This window comes from Montipora foliosa, chromosome 6 (genome assembly GCF_036669935.1).
Source record: "Montipora foliosa isolate CH-2021 chromosome 6, ASM3666993v2, whole genome shotgun sequence".
NCBI lineage: Eukaryota > Metazoa > Cnidaria > Anthozoa > Scleractinia > Acroporidae > Montipora > Montipora foliosa.
In genome coordinates, this window is record NC_090874.1 from 41,839,043 (window position 1) to 41,854,042 (window position 15,000).

The window sequence follows — 15,000 nt, forward strand, 5'->3', positions numbered from 1 at the left end:
AATAAAAAGACACCTCTGTAAACCGAAAAACCAGGCAAGGCACAAATGTCAGATGTTTGCTTCTAAAACTAAAACAAATATGCCATAAAACGAGATAAAAATCTTGCTTTTCAGGGAAAGATCATTTTCTACCCAGCTCATTTATCAACTATCAACAATTTTTTGGGCAACATGGGATTGGAAATTCGATAGAAACCGATTTCTCCACCCATGAATGAGTTTTATCAAATTTGTCACTAAATTTAATCTGTTTCACACTGCATTAAACCACATCTTTGGTTGCTTCTTAAAAGAATTACATGCAAGCGCATTTGACATGTAATTGAATATATATGTTAATGTTTTTTTTCAGCAAGGGAGCTCGCAAACGGTTTTTTAGCTTTGAGTAATCGGCTATCTTCTGGAATAAAAACGCGTTCTAAAACACGTCGTCGTATTCTAAAACCGTCCAATTCTGGCAAAAATGATGTGTTTTGCGGTCATTTTTTCCAAATCTGTGCTCACGGTTTTGGCACCACACCATAAATATTGTTGATGAGTCTCCACTTTTCTACCGAATGATTTATCCAGTTTGCAATATTTCGAAAGAAAAAAGAATATTTTTCCGGATCATTTATCAACTTTGCAATATTTATCAAATTTTATCAAATCTTTGACTAAACAGTCACGCAAAATGACAGTAGAATTTTCCAACGTCTTTCCTGATAGAAGATCAAAGAAAATGGTGACGGAAATTTTCCAACGTCATTTTTAACAGAAGATAAAGCAAAATGACGGCGGAATTTTCCAACGTCATTTTTTTCAGAAGATGAGGCAAAGTGACAGCGGAAATTTTCAATGTAATTTTTACAGCAGATCAAGCAGAATGACGGCAAAATTTTCCAACGTCATTTTTCACAGAAGATGAGGCAAAATGACAGCGGAAATTTCCAGCGTCATTTTTTACAGAAGATAAAGCAAAATGACGGCGGATTAGTTTGGCAAAAGTAAAACAATACTAGGCTGAAGTGAAGATCTTCGACTTTATTTTGTAAGGACGAACTTAACTCCCACGGACTAAAAACGAGATATTTCACACACTCAGATTCTGAGCTTCAAGACAATTCACTATATAGACTGACATGTAAAAGAAACCATATGAACCTCTTTTATGGGCTGCTCGTGGAACGTTTTCACCAAGGTGACTAAAATTTTTTTCCCCGGAAAGACGTTAAATAATTACTCACTCTTGTTTTAATTGAAATGCAATTTTTATGTACAGTATTATGACAAATAGAAAGCTACGGTTAGTCCCTGCAGTCGTTGCAAACCAACAGAGAAATATGTCAATACTGAGCATCGACCAGTATCAAATCACTCAATCTGTAAAAGAACATGAAATAAAAGAAACTTCATTAGACTACTTTTGGCTGACAATCAGTTTTTTTTTTAATGAAACATTCTCTCTTCAATCGTTCGCCTTTCTTGTCACTTTTTGAAGGGGAAATGTTCAGAACATATCCACGCTCCTTGCCATCCCGCTTGAGAGGACGGTCAGAGTTGTGAATAACAATTTTGTTATGATCTTCAACCTGTTCCACAAAATACCACTGGTATCACAAGACTCCAAACACCCGTTAATCATTATTATATTTGCTGAAAATCTTGAGTCGCCAAAAGAATCAAAGTGCTAGCTATTTAGGCTGGATGGATTTGCAGATGAACTTGTTGGTGGGAGTTCTTTTTCCTCAAACTATACTAACGAGCTAGCGTGCTATTCGCCCCTTTCGTGAGATTTCTGTTAAACTCTTATCTGAATGAATTTCCGTCAGTTAATTCAAATGTCAAGTAGAAACCAGAAAAGAGCCGGAAATTATTGATTTAAGTGACAGAAAAATTTACAACTGGCGCCTCCAGCCCTGCTATAAACCCTCAGAAAAGGCAAAAGGCAAGTTGCATTAGTTTTTTGCTCAGTTGTTAAGCTGTAAAAGGCTTCTTTCACATTAAGGCTGCTTTCGTAGATAACAAATTTAAAATTCCCCGCACTTAAAAACGCAGGTCACTTTTATCTTGCAAAAGAGGAAAATCCCTCAAGAACTTTTTGTCAGAGCTATTAAAACTCTAGAAGGGAATAGAAAAACATGTGCGAGCCGTTAGAGTCGTGCTTGGCTTTCAACATCAACCGCACTGTCGCATTCAAAAACCGCATTACACATGACACACATAGAAACTTGCCGCCCAGTTTCACATCACGACATTAAAACCTAAACGAAATAGGACAACAGGACGTAGAAGTAGTTTCAAATGCACATTGCAGAAAAAGACTGCGTTTATCGTCCTGTAACAGCCTTGCTAGTAATGATTTTTTCGATCCTTATTTCGATGATGAAATTAGCGAGGAGAACTGAGCAGATTCGGCCATATCTGCAAGTAGCCCAGCAACAAATGACCTCCGGTTGAAGCCACACTTGAGTCAACGTAAACGGTGAGTGATCTCAGTCCAAATACCAGTTAACTTTTTGAGACACCATTTGAAGATCACGAGAGAGTCTACCCTTATAAATTAACCCTGGAACCAATTCATGGCGTTAATTCTTAGCCGAGTGAACGTAATGATATTGGTTGAATGTGTTCCCCTTGGAGATTGGAATCAGAGACTGAAGATGGCATGGCAAGTAAGTTGCCATGATTGACTTACAGCTATTGCGCTTCAAGGGAACAAACGGAAAGATTGATTTGAAGAGGCTGGCTTAAAGAAAGATATCCATACATTTTATGATTCAAAATGTTTCAATCAAAGTCATAAGCAATGTTGGCCGATGACAAAAAGGGATGAAAAGGGAGCAAGTTATTCGAACCCCCTGAGAAGTAGCTACGATAGCACATGGCTTTTAGACGATATGATGGTGTGATAAAGAAAACACAGCGCGAGACAAGGTCAGTCGATGCCGATTTAGCAGAGGCCATTATTCCACCGATTGTTCAAAGATCGTCGGGCGCAGACTGCTATTGAAAAAAACTCGTTGCGGATCAGGTGGATGATATACCTGACTCGGAGGTGAGTTCAGAGATAAAGGCGCATATATTCCCTTCATCTTCATCTTCATAATTTAGCCCAACATTGAACGAAGACTGAATTTCAGTTGTTAATAACCACACAAGCCTACATTAAAAGCTTTGATAACTTGAAAAACTGAACTGTAAACAAGACAAGATCATCTTCAAGAGGCGACTATTTTGTTGGAAGTTTGAGCCGATTAAATATAAAATAAAAGATCTTTTCAAGAAATAGAGTTAGAATTTGGAATAGCTGATCTTATGAAGTACGCAATTAGGCATTCAACATTTGCGAAAAAAAAGACTGTAAATTTCCGAGGCGATTTCGGGTATGCACATGTGCGAAATTTTGACGCTGGAAATTTCCATCGTCATTTTTGATTAAGTGCAAATTTGATCTGAAAGATTTCCATGGTCGTTTGTGTTTGATGTTGAAAATTCCCATGGTCATTTTGGATTAATTTGCTTAATTTTTTTTTTTTTTTTGCCAAATGGACTTGGCAAGAAATTCAGAGGTTTCTTTCATTTATTGCCAGAAACATAAATTTATGTCAAGAATGAGAAGAACGGTTCAAAATATTTCCAAATTGAAGAAGGTGGATTGATTTTTTTGTCTAATGACCACGGAAATTTCCAAAGTCAAATTTGCGAGAGGCACGACCATGGAAATCTCCAACATCAAATTTTGGGTTATTTTGTATCAACCCTATATATAGCTTTGACGTTGGAAATTCCCGTCGTCATTTTGCATTGCATTGGTCTGATTTTAAACTTAGAGGTTATGATGATGTCGTCAAACAGATTTGAACGTTCAGAAACTCTTGCAACACTCATTTGCCTTTCTTAGACAAAAAAATCAATCCACCTTCTTCAATTTGGAAATATTTTGAACCGTTCTTCTCATTCTTGACATAAATTTATGTTTCTGGCAATAAATGAAAGAAACCTCTGAGTATCTTGCCAAGTCCATTTAGCAAAAAAAAAATAATTTTAAGCAAAATTTTCCATCTTTCAGTGCACCTCCACAGGACCGGCAATTCCGGCATACTTTCTTGGTATTTTTGCCACACTTAACTGAGTGGAAGGTTGGCAAAAAGCCGTACATTGAGCCTTTTTTTTTCAAATCCAAGCTTGGCAATCCGAGCTTAGCAATTTTAAACCTTAAATAAGCTACTTTGTGTCAAAATTCCCAGTTTTCTTGGCACATTTTAATCAAAACTATCAATATTTTGCCAAAAATTAACGTTTTAGAGTATCCCCGTTGGTTTTAGAACGTGTTTAAAATGAAAATTTCTTATAACAGATAAAATTTAATTTTATCTCGTTCGCTATCCATTTATCGCAGCGGACCCAACTTTACCATTTTTTATTGATTTTCAGGCAACATCTCTTTTAATCACGATTGTAATCTTCTTTTGTGTTGTACAGTCTAACTCGATGCTTGCTCTTTTCGGTTCGAAGCTATTTTTCATGGCAGAACATACATACATCGACTTAATTAAAGGTGCTTTCAAATGCCCGTTTTATTAGCAGTTGATACGCATCCCAGCAGAGGAGATCGCTTCAGTTTTGCTTACGAAACTCACCGCCTAGTCTTGATCCATCTAAAATTCTGAAATTGAGATATTTCATTTAAACATATGACCTAAGGCTATTTTAAGAAAATAAAGTGTTAATTTCTCTTTCATAAATTTAGATATGGCATATACGTCTTAAAACCTTTAGCACTCTTTCAACAAAAAAGATGAAGTGTTAATCAGTTTTCGGAATTTAGGGCTTACCTGAAATAAGCTGCGATTTGCTACAGCACTAACGCCAATTGTTCCTATTGTAGGCGATAAACCTCACAAGTATCCCTGCTAGACATCTGTACGTAGTGGTCGATATTGCAAGAAAAAAAAACTTATTTTATAGAGCAAATGCATCCATCTGTTCAACAATGACAAAATAATTGTTTCTGACAAAGTTAATGGGCCAAAAAACACAAAGGTATTGCTGCTGGAGATCTGGAGGTAGAGACGGGTGAGTACATGGCCTTGTATTGCAAAAATATATGATTTTGCGAATGAATGCTCCTGTTGGAGAAGTACCTTATTCCTTACATTACCAATAGAATTGTAAAATATGCTTTTCAAGGAGGTTTTGCCAAATGCTTAATGAATGGGAATTTAACAGGAATTTATTTTCAAAAGTGTAAGGAAAGCTGTGCGAGCTTCAGTTTTCAGAGCATAGTTGGCGCACTGGTGCCAGCAATTGCTGTCCGTCAGCGTGTCCCAGGATTAATTCCAACTGTGTGGGTTAAATTTTTATTGGTTTTTCAATGCTGTTTCGAGAGCTTTTTCCCGGAACTCCCGTTTTTCCCTCTCAACCAAAAGTAGCGTTTAATTTGTTCTGAATTATGTCGACCGGGAGCTCATCAAGAGGAACTTATATCTCCCATATACTTGGCCAAGGAGCTCGAGTCAACCTTTTCCCGAGTAGATTTATTTATAAAACGCCTTCCTTGGGGAATTCAGCTCGCAGCCAATCAAAACGAAACTATCTCAGCGTAAAGAGAGGTATGGCACTTTTCGCGGGAAAAACCTGTTCTTCAAAATAACCTTACTCGGGAAATTTGGTGTACTATATGATTTTGTCAACCTTCCAAACACTTTATCCGTACTTAACATATTTATGGTTTAGATTTTGAAAAATAATTTTCGGTAAATATTTCACGAAATAATAATAAACCTTTAAATAAACAGAGACAGTCAAAGGTAAACTTAATTAGTTTCAAAGCAATTTAAATTTGAAGATTGAAAAATACAGCAGGAAGTTTGTGACAACTTGTCAACGACAAAGAGGAACAAAAAAAATGAGAGCGTGCCGTTTAGACTTCACACAGGTTTGTGAATATAAATTCCTCTTTGCAACTGGCAATAAATCATATATTGGGAATGACAACCATTAGAATGACTTCCGAAGGATAGAAATTTGGACAGTTTCCATGAAACACATATTAGATGATGAATAAGTCCCCAAAAGGTCCACAAGGTACGACACCAGTGCCATCTTTGCCTCTTCCACCCTTCGGCTAGAGATTAAGGTATACATAACTTGGTTCATTGTTCATGTTATAGGATCTAAGAAAAACTGAAAACTGCGCCTCCTACCGTCCTTGCTTACAATGATTGTCAATATAATAAATTTACGCCTTATGATCTCTTTGTTCTGTGTCATTTCCAGTACATAAATGATATTTTTTTTAAGTTTAAAAGCCCCGTTTACAGGAGCGAGTTTTCCTTCACAATTTCTTGACAATTATCATTGCTCGTGTAGACGATGAACAAGTTTTCCTTGACAAGTTTAGCAACAATATTAGCAGCAATATTAGCAATTAATATTCCTTGCAACATTTTCCTTGACGCTTGTTCGGTGCCGACACGCAGTGATCTCCTATGAGGGGGAATGTGAACAAGCTTTCTAACTCAATATGGCGGACCATTCTCTCATTGGTTCACTTATATTTTGTCGCAGCAACTTGTTGCCGGAAGTGTGCACACGGTGCGACAACGTTGCTTTCGCTAATTTTGTCGCTGCGATCAGTCGCCCAAATTCAAACTGGGATATAGCTATTATGTTCTTCCCAAGTGCAACATGCAAGCAAAGGCGATTTGCATTCTCGACTTACGCTAAAATTCTCTGAAGACCTTTAAATTCGCTAATGAATGGGCTAATACTGGGATTATTTTAATCCTAATATCCTTTGTAGAGCATGGGCTATCAATATCAAAGAATTTTCGATCGGCATTGTATTAAGTCTAGACTATACGTGGCATAATTTGTGGCCTTTTTTGATAGGTGTGTCAAATCCGCTCGAGTTGTTCATAAAATCTCGCATTTTTCGTTAATTCATTGAATCATAAGAAAACAAGGCAACCGGATGAAACAGCCAGAACTTTCTCTGCCTTCGCTTGATGCATGTCTAATAAGTTGAAAACAAAAACATTATTCTTGATTTTAACATTTCATCGGAATACTTGCGAGAGTTGAAACTCTGATCTTCGTATCTCTTCATTCATTTAAACATCTCTTTGAATCATTTAGCTGAGTCAATACTGCTAGAACGACCACGGAATATTTAATGGTGAGTACTATAACTTGGCATAGTTTGCGGATGCTACTCCACTCTGGTAAGTAGGTACCCTACCGAGCCCTTAGCAGTCATTAGGGACATACAATCTACGGCAGCGACGGCAAATGAAATTCCAAGTTAACGTTTTAAACTTTCAGTTTTTTCGTAACTTTTCCAGTTTATTCAAATTCTAAAAACAACTGACCCACCACGAACTACCCACTAACTTCATTAGGAAACTTTAAGGTAATCTCTTGTCAAAATCTAATGCCTTGTGCTCAGGAGTTTTACCGACGTTGCAAATTTACAAAGAACGGGAAAGACTTGTTCAAAATGCTTTTGTATAGCTATTATCTTCCTTCAGTTAGTGAAGTTGAGGTTTTAAAACCTTTACAAAAACCGTAGACGATAAGTCTTGCACAGTACTAGTGTTGGATCAGAGAACATCGTGACCAATCAAAATTGATTAAACAGTATTTATGAAAGTCAAGTAGACTATTGCGAAAGTGTATTTCTTTGAACAATATTTCCGACTAAAATGACGGTAGCTTTGGATTTTGCCGCGTGCATTACGATTTTCCTTAGTCTTTCAGTGAAAATCATTATCAAGAGAAATCCAATTATCGCTCTTCCGGGGAATTCAATGTCTTTGTTCATCAATATACTGCGGTTCAATTATCATAAATAATAAGCCGGTCAAGGTTTTAACATTGGCTATTTTGTCTTTTGCCAAGCTTCTTACTTTGATTCTTTTCGAAACGGCTCTTACATTCATGCTTACAATTTGGGAATCGTTGGTGAAGCGTGAGCGGCAAGCATTTAATCAAAGTGGACGTGAATAGCGAGGTTATCAACACCTACGGCTAATATAATGAAGTCAAGTCTTTAGCACCCATTGTAAAACTCCAAGGTAATGATAAATCCATTTTAATATGGGCAGCTGCCAGACCTGTTAAAACAAAGACTAAAATGGACGGGGTAAACCCGTCGTCGAGAAATTGATAACATCGTCTACTTTTGAGATTGACAAGACAGATAACTGGCATATTTGGATCATTTCGACTGATCTTGATGGCAACATTAAACTAAAATCGGAAATTAAAAATTTCTGTGAGCTTGAACTTTGAGTGCCCTTCTCTGTACTCCCCAAAGTTTATTCACGATATGTCGAGGTTGACTACGTAATTTAAAGATTAATAAATTGCGACCATTTAAATACCCTTGAGCAGTGAAGCTCAAGAGCTGGCAATATTTCGTGGTATTGCCGTCTCACTTTTGCGGCCTGTGATTGGTTCTTATGTTGAAATTGATGTCGTTGCACGGAATTGGGTTGCTGACGTACGCAAACAAATTTCCGCCGCATTCAAATGATTGTACAAATATTTCACTTCAAGTTCAACAGTATTTAATGAAAATTCGACTTTTACAGTCATCATCAAGCTCTTGCATCATTGGGAAACCCCAGTACAAATGGTATGTTTATACAATACTTCTAACTTAACTTCAAAAAGCATAATTTTTTTTTGAATCGAAAATAGCGGTTAGACGTTTTCTATTATACGGTGCCCAGTAAGGGACATGCGACGCAAAATATATTTTGTAACTAGCACTGTCACTTAATTATTTAGCGCTGCTACTTATTATCTAGCACTGTCGCTTAATTTTTTAGCACTGCTACTTACTATCTAGCACTGCCACTTACTATGTAGCACTGCCACTTACTATCTAGCACATAAATACGGTCCCCTGTAAGGGACATCAAATCCAAAAACTCTACTTATCTAACACTGTCACTTATTTATCTGGCAATGCCACTTATTATCTAGCACTGTCACTTATTATCTGGCACTGTCACTTAATTATCTAGCACTGCTACTTATTATCTAGCACTGTCACTTAATTATCTAGCACTGCTACTTATTATCTGGCACTGTCACTTATTTATCTAGCACTGCTACTTATTATCTAGGCCTAATTAAGCCTAAGGTTAGCTTTTATGTGCTAGATAGTAAGTAGCAGTGTAGGATAGTAAGTGGCAGTGCTAGATAGTAAGTGGCAGTGCTAGATAATTAAGCGACAGTGCTAGATAATTAAGTGACAGTGCTAGTTACAAAATATATTTTTGCATCGCATGTCCCTTACTGGGCACCGTATTACGTAATGCTGCCTTTCGAATGAAAATTAACATCGTTCATAAACGAATTTCATTAGTTAAATTACAGAATGAGAACCGGTTCTTGAAAAATTGACAGTTATTATTAACTATAAACATTGTAATAATGTGACAAAGTCACCTGCCAGTTGGAAAGTACTTTTCCGCCCACTATTTTCGCACGAGGCGGCTGTTTCGGTTTTCGCATCGATGTCTAGTACATCGATGTCCTTAAGAGCTTCTGCCTGAGAGACCGGGGCAGACTTGGAAATGAAGGTCGGCCGATTTCGCTTAAAATTGGTACACAAAGTACTTATGTCGACTTATGTAATATGCCAAAGTTTCAGCTTCGACGACTTTTTTTTAGCCGAGTTCTGGATATCAGCCCCTCAGGGGTCCCCAGAGGCTGATTTTCAGTGCAATTTTGGCCACTTTTAAATCTCTCTTTTCGCAACATGAAATTAGTTTCAGGCAAAAACAAAACCATCCTTGTAAAGCCCTATCCTTAGGCTTTTATGGGTGAGAACATTAGCTCATGGAAATTTTTCGCTAGCCTGTGGCTGTTATCACAACTTGGTCATATTTGAAGCATATGGGAAGCAACCGGAAATCGCCTGTTTTTCAGACCAAATATTTTCCATGCCCATGTTTTATATCTTGAGGTCTTAGTATCCCTGCAAAGTTCAGCCCTTAGTTTAGTAATATCAAGAAAAAAAATACTAAGGTTGAGGCTTTTTACTAAGGAAACAACTTACGAGAAGATGGCTAACCAGGCCACTTCCGGTTAAAGTTTCAACAAAGCGTGTCTGCAAAAATCAGCCATTTAATTTCGATTATCTTTTTTCCTTCCAAGTTATGGTTAAAAGAGACTCTGAAGTTAATTGTCACCGAAAAGACTTGCCGTTAATAAGAACTTTTTATGTGATTGTTTAGGACCGATCAGATAGTGGTCCGACAGCGGTTATAAATTTCTTGGAAGAAGTCTTGAAAATTACGGACAATAGAGCCGCTGCGAAAACTCTTTATTTACCTAACAACACATCTCTTGCCGGTAAATCACAATGCAAAATTGCAATTTTTTTCGTCCAAACTGCAATGTTACTTAGGCCTGGTTAGCCAACATCTCGTAAGTTTTTTTCCTAGTAAAAAGCCTCAACCTTGGTATTTTTTTTCTTGATATTACTAAACTAAGGGCTGAACTTTGCAGGGATACTAAGACTTCAAGATATAAAACATGGGCATGGAAAATATTTGGTCTGAAAAACAGGCCATTTCCGGTTGCTTCCCATATGCTTCAAATATGACCAAGTTGTGATAACAGCCACAGGCTAGCGAAAAATTTCCATGAGCTAATGTTCTCACCCATAAAAGCCTAAGGATAGGGCTTTACAAGGATGGTTTTGTTTTTGCCTGAAACTAATTTCATGTTGCTAAAAGAGAGATTTAAAAGTGGCCAAAATTGCACTGAAAATCAGCCTCTGGGGACCCCTGAGGGGCTGATATCCAGAACTCGGCTAAAAAAAAGTCGTTGAAGCTGAAACTTTGGCATATTACATAAGTCGACATAAGTACTTTGTGTACCAATTTTAAGCGAAATCGGCCGACCTTCATTTCCAAGTCTGCCCCGGTCTCTCAGGCAGAAGCTCTTAGGACATCGATGTACTGGACATCGATGCGAAAACCGAAACAGCCGCCTCGTGCGAAAATAGTGGGCGGAAAAGTACTTTCCAACTGGCAGGTGACTTTGTCACATTATTACAATGTTTATAGTTAATAACAACTGTCAATTTTTCAAGAACCGGTTCTTATTCTGTAATTTAACTAATGAAATTCGTTTATGAACGATGTTACTTTTCATTCGAAAGGCAGCATTACGTAATACGGTGCCCAGTAAGGGACATGCGATGCAAAATATATTTTGTAACTAGCACTGTCACTTAATTATCTAGCACTGCTACTTATTATCTAGCACTATCGCTTAATTATCTAGCACTGCTACTTACTATCTAGCACTGCCACTTACTATGCACTTACTATATTGCAGACACGCTTTGTTGAAACTTTAACCGGAAGTGGCCTGGTTAGCCATCTTCTCGTAAGTTTATCTCCTTCGTTCAACTCGTTCAACGTATCACGTCTGTGGCCCGTAGTAATGAAGCCCTAATTAAATCAGGATATAAGCAAGCTTTGTAGTTCCATTCAGTAGTACTATAACCCACCTGTTTGGGCTTTAATATTTTCTGAAGATCTATTAATAGATCGCAGATAGTTTCTTTTCTCGCAAATAAACAAAGCAGCCGGCAAGGAGTCCACCTTCTTTTGAAACTGCTGGCCATTTATTTCTTCCCCGATGCATTTTGTTGATTTAGGACAGATTAAAGTCCACATTACATTCGGATTCTACACAAAAAGGAACTGGCATAGCGCGTTAGTGGGCTAGACTCTGGATCGGGTGGTCCTGGTTACTAGGGCGTTGACATGTCTTGGGAAGGCAATTTTCTTTAACAGTGCCTCTCTCCACCCAGATATATAAATGGGCACCATTGATTATTATCCTGTCCAGGAAAGAAGAGCAGTAACCAATTTAAGCTCCAGCAAGTACGAGCGGGCACTAGGCCTTGTGACGACTTACCTTATCACCTACAGCATGCATAATGGCCCTCCAGGGCGATTACCGCCTAGGTTGCTTCTAGTCCTGTTCTGGGACTCCCTCTTACCCCGCCCTGAAAATGGGCCTGGAACCCAGGCGGGAAAAGAAAGAGTCCTGTATTACTTGCAGGCGCATGCTCGGAATGAACCAATCATATTGCATTAGATGCGAGGCTGGATATGTAAATAAAGGGAACCTTGAAACTCTGGCAAAAAAACGTATATGAAAATTACTGTGTGATTTGCAGTGTCAGAAAAGAGAACATCTAAATTATCTCTCGTCGTGACCAAACGAGGGGAAAAAAACCCGATCGCAGTGATGTTGGAAAATTATTGCCGAATAAATGTGACGACTTAGAGAAGATCGCAATAATAAAATCGATGCAAAGGCTTGAACTAGTAAATATAGCATAGGATTTCACTAAGCGACAAAACAGCTTGGAGTCGGAATTTCATATTATCTGCAGTAACAATAAGTTTCAGAAGGAAAGTGCTTTTAAGTCGCAACAATAAAAGCAAGGTGACACATGCTTTTAAGTACGAACAAATTTTGACCAGAAAAAAAATCGTGACAATTAACGTCCGAATAATCGATGTTTGACTGTGCATATATATGATTTAATAGGAACGTTATTGCTTCATAATTGCGTTATCAACACAAACTGGTATGTAAAGAAACAAATAGTCCAGGCTGTGATTCAATTTCGTTCAACTTTTTATCTAACTTTATCAGGAATAATGCTCAGTTTTTCTCATGCAATCGTCTTTTAGTTTTTCCGATATAAAAATCATTGCAGTCTCAACAAGCAGCTCTACATAAGACCTTAGCCATTTGACCACGGCATTAAGTCTGTCCTTGTAAGAAAAGAAAGATTCAAATGCGGCGAGTGCTTTGAAAAATTATTCTGAAGAAAAATTAATAGTCTGAGTAAATTACTCTACGCTAATTACTCAAAAAAAAAAAAGAAAGCCATGAACATGAATTTCTCTAAACCATGAATCCACTGAAGCATCTCCAGGTAGCAACGCGAAGCCACCAGACTCCGTAAAACTTGTAAATTAACCTGCTAAAATGGCGGCCAGAAAGCGTTGTCCTCGCAAAGTGTCCAATTCAAAATGGCACTGAACTCTGGACGCCTGGTGACGAGTATAATAAGTTCTGGAGGGAGGGAAGTCCCAAATTGCTAAAAACAAAACTCACTGAGCAATCTGGGACTCCCCTCCCTCCAGGGGGACATATATTCCCCTCGTCACCAGGCGTCCCGAGTTCAGTGCCATTTTGAATTGGACACTTTGCGAGAACATCGCTTTCTGGCCGCCATTTTAGCAGGTTAACTTACAAGTTTTACGGAGTCTGGTGGCTTCGCGTTGCTACCTGGAGATGCTTCAGTGGATTCATGGTTTAGAGAAATTCATGTTCCACGAGCCTGGCGTGTTCATTTAGCGACTGGATTCGATTAATCGTGCTTGTTTTGGGTCGATCGGAGTCCCTACGCTGGCTTCCGTCTCCTACCTTGTCACTATACTATGAAGGAAGGTGAACGGGGGCCATTTTTCCCGAAACTTCGTGTACGTATTAAAGATAACAACAGCTCACCACATGGTAAGTTTCATTGATTTTTATTTCCATTTTCTTGCAAATTTCCAGACCTAAACTTCGCCTCATATGTTCTCTATATTTACCTATGTGGCACACACGGTGAGCCTGGGTTGCCTGTGCTTAAAGGCGAAATTTCCTTTAACATTATCCCCATATGTATCCAGTGTAAAAGTACTCGGAATAAACTATGCCCAAATAAGGAACCTTTTTCCAAATAAGGTTTTCCCTCAGTTTTGGGGAAAAATGGCGTCATTCCGAGCATGCGCCTGCAAGTAATACAGGACTCTCTCTTTTCCCGCCTGGGTTCCAGGCCCATTTTCAGGGCGGGGTAAGAGGACTAAGGTTGCTTCTTATTACCGAAACCAGAGTTAAGGGTCAGCAATTCTGTGTGAGTCCATAAAGAGTTACTTTTTCATGTGATCTACAGCTACGGGTGCCATAAAAAACCCCCAAGTCCTTAAGGGCTCCAAGAAAGCTGAAATATTTTATTTCCCAAGTTGCCAAAACAGTAGTCTTTGCCGGAAGGATAACCCACTCCACCCCTGTCCTATCTTTGGATATATATGCAGTATGGATGCCACCATGGATCTGTGCTGTTTGTGAAAGCAACAAAAGGAAAATACTGATAGAAAAAGGGAAAGAGTGCCCGTGAGTAATCTTCTAGCAATTTAGCAGATTGGCGGCGAAAACGGACCGTGTTGGACGTCCTTATCAATCATTTACAGCATACGTGAGCCATTTACACTGGGGCACTGGGTATGAATAAATATTCAGTAAACAAATCATGCCATTGAGGTTCTCATACAAGTTCTATCATAATCATTCTCTACAATATCAAGGAGACGAATCTGCACGAGAAAACAACTGAATTTCAAGTCAGTCATAGCCAGCGAACTACAATGACCTCGTCACGTACGGTATTAATCGACCTGTGTATATCTGACTCGCAACGACGCACTTACGACCAATTTATCGCTGGGGCTAAAGTTTCTAATGTTACCTCACTTTTAAGGGATTGTAGGAAAGGGGCATGTCTGTAAAAATGAAGCCAGATAAGCGTTTTTTGCAAGTGAATTTATCCGGACACTTTGCAAATAGACTGGAAGAGTGACTGCAATTTGTGTTAGACGATTAGCTTTAATTATATTCGAAATTTCTTAAAGGTTCAAAACGATTCTCAAGTAGTGTCACGACAGATGTTGTGGTTGCATTTAAGGAGACCGATAAGTTCTTTTTTGTTCAGAATATATTTTCTCCCAACTAGCCGTCAATATAATGTGGTATTGCCGTCTCAAAATCGCAATTTGCTTATAAAATAGGGGCAGTTGCCAACGTTTGTAGCGAGAACTGGTGTGGCAAAAAGGAGACAAATTCTTCTGAATCCATCTCTCCCCTCTAATTAAGTTGTAATCAGCCAAGTGGTGAAACGGAGTACGGCGCAATCGCTTT

The 15,000-nt window shown here is 38.4% G+C and overlaps 1 protein-coding gene and 1 long non-coding RNA gene across 9 annotated transcripts in view; one reads left to right on the forward strand and one right to left on the reverse strand.

Annotated features, from left to right (window-relative positions):
* Window positions 1-4,898, reverse strand: part of LOC138007394 (uncharacterized) — a 14,203-nt gene extending 9,305 nt beyond the window's left edge. Inside the window, exon 1 of the long non-coding RNA XR_011124035.1 lies at window positions 4,818-4,898. This is a non-coding gene — a long non-coding RNA (uncharacterized lncRNA). The remainder of the gene's footprint in view (window positions 1-4,817) is intronic.
* Window positions 1-15,000, forward strand: part of LOC138007391 (G-protein coupled receptor 83-like) — a 30,830-nt gene that overhangs the window by 1,917 nt on the left and 13,913 nt on the right. The window contains exons 1-2 of one of the 8 annotated variants that reach the window (XM_068854262.1): window positions 1,940-3,037; window positions 4,871-5,058. The exons of 2 other annotated variants lie outside the window; for them this stretch is intronic. The gene's annotated coding sequence lies outside the window, so the exon portion shown is untranslated. Of the gene's footprint in view, window positions 1-1,939; window positions 3,038-4,870; window positions 5,059-7,025; window positions 7,163-8,510; window positions 8,624-11,346; window positions 11,398-15,000 lie in introns of those variants that run through there. 5 more of the 8 variants (XM_068854263.1, XM_068854267.1, XM_068854261.1 and 2 more) reach the window with 5 other exon arrangements.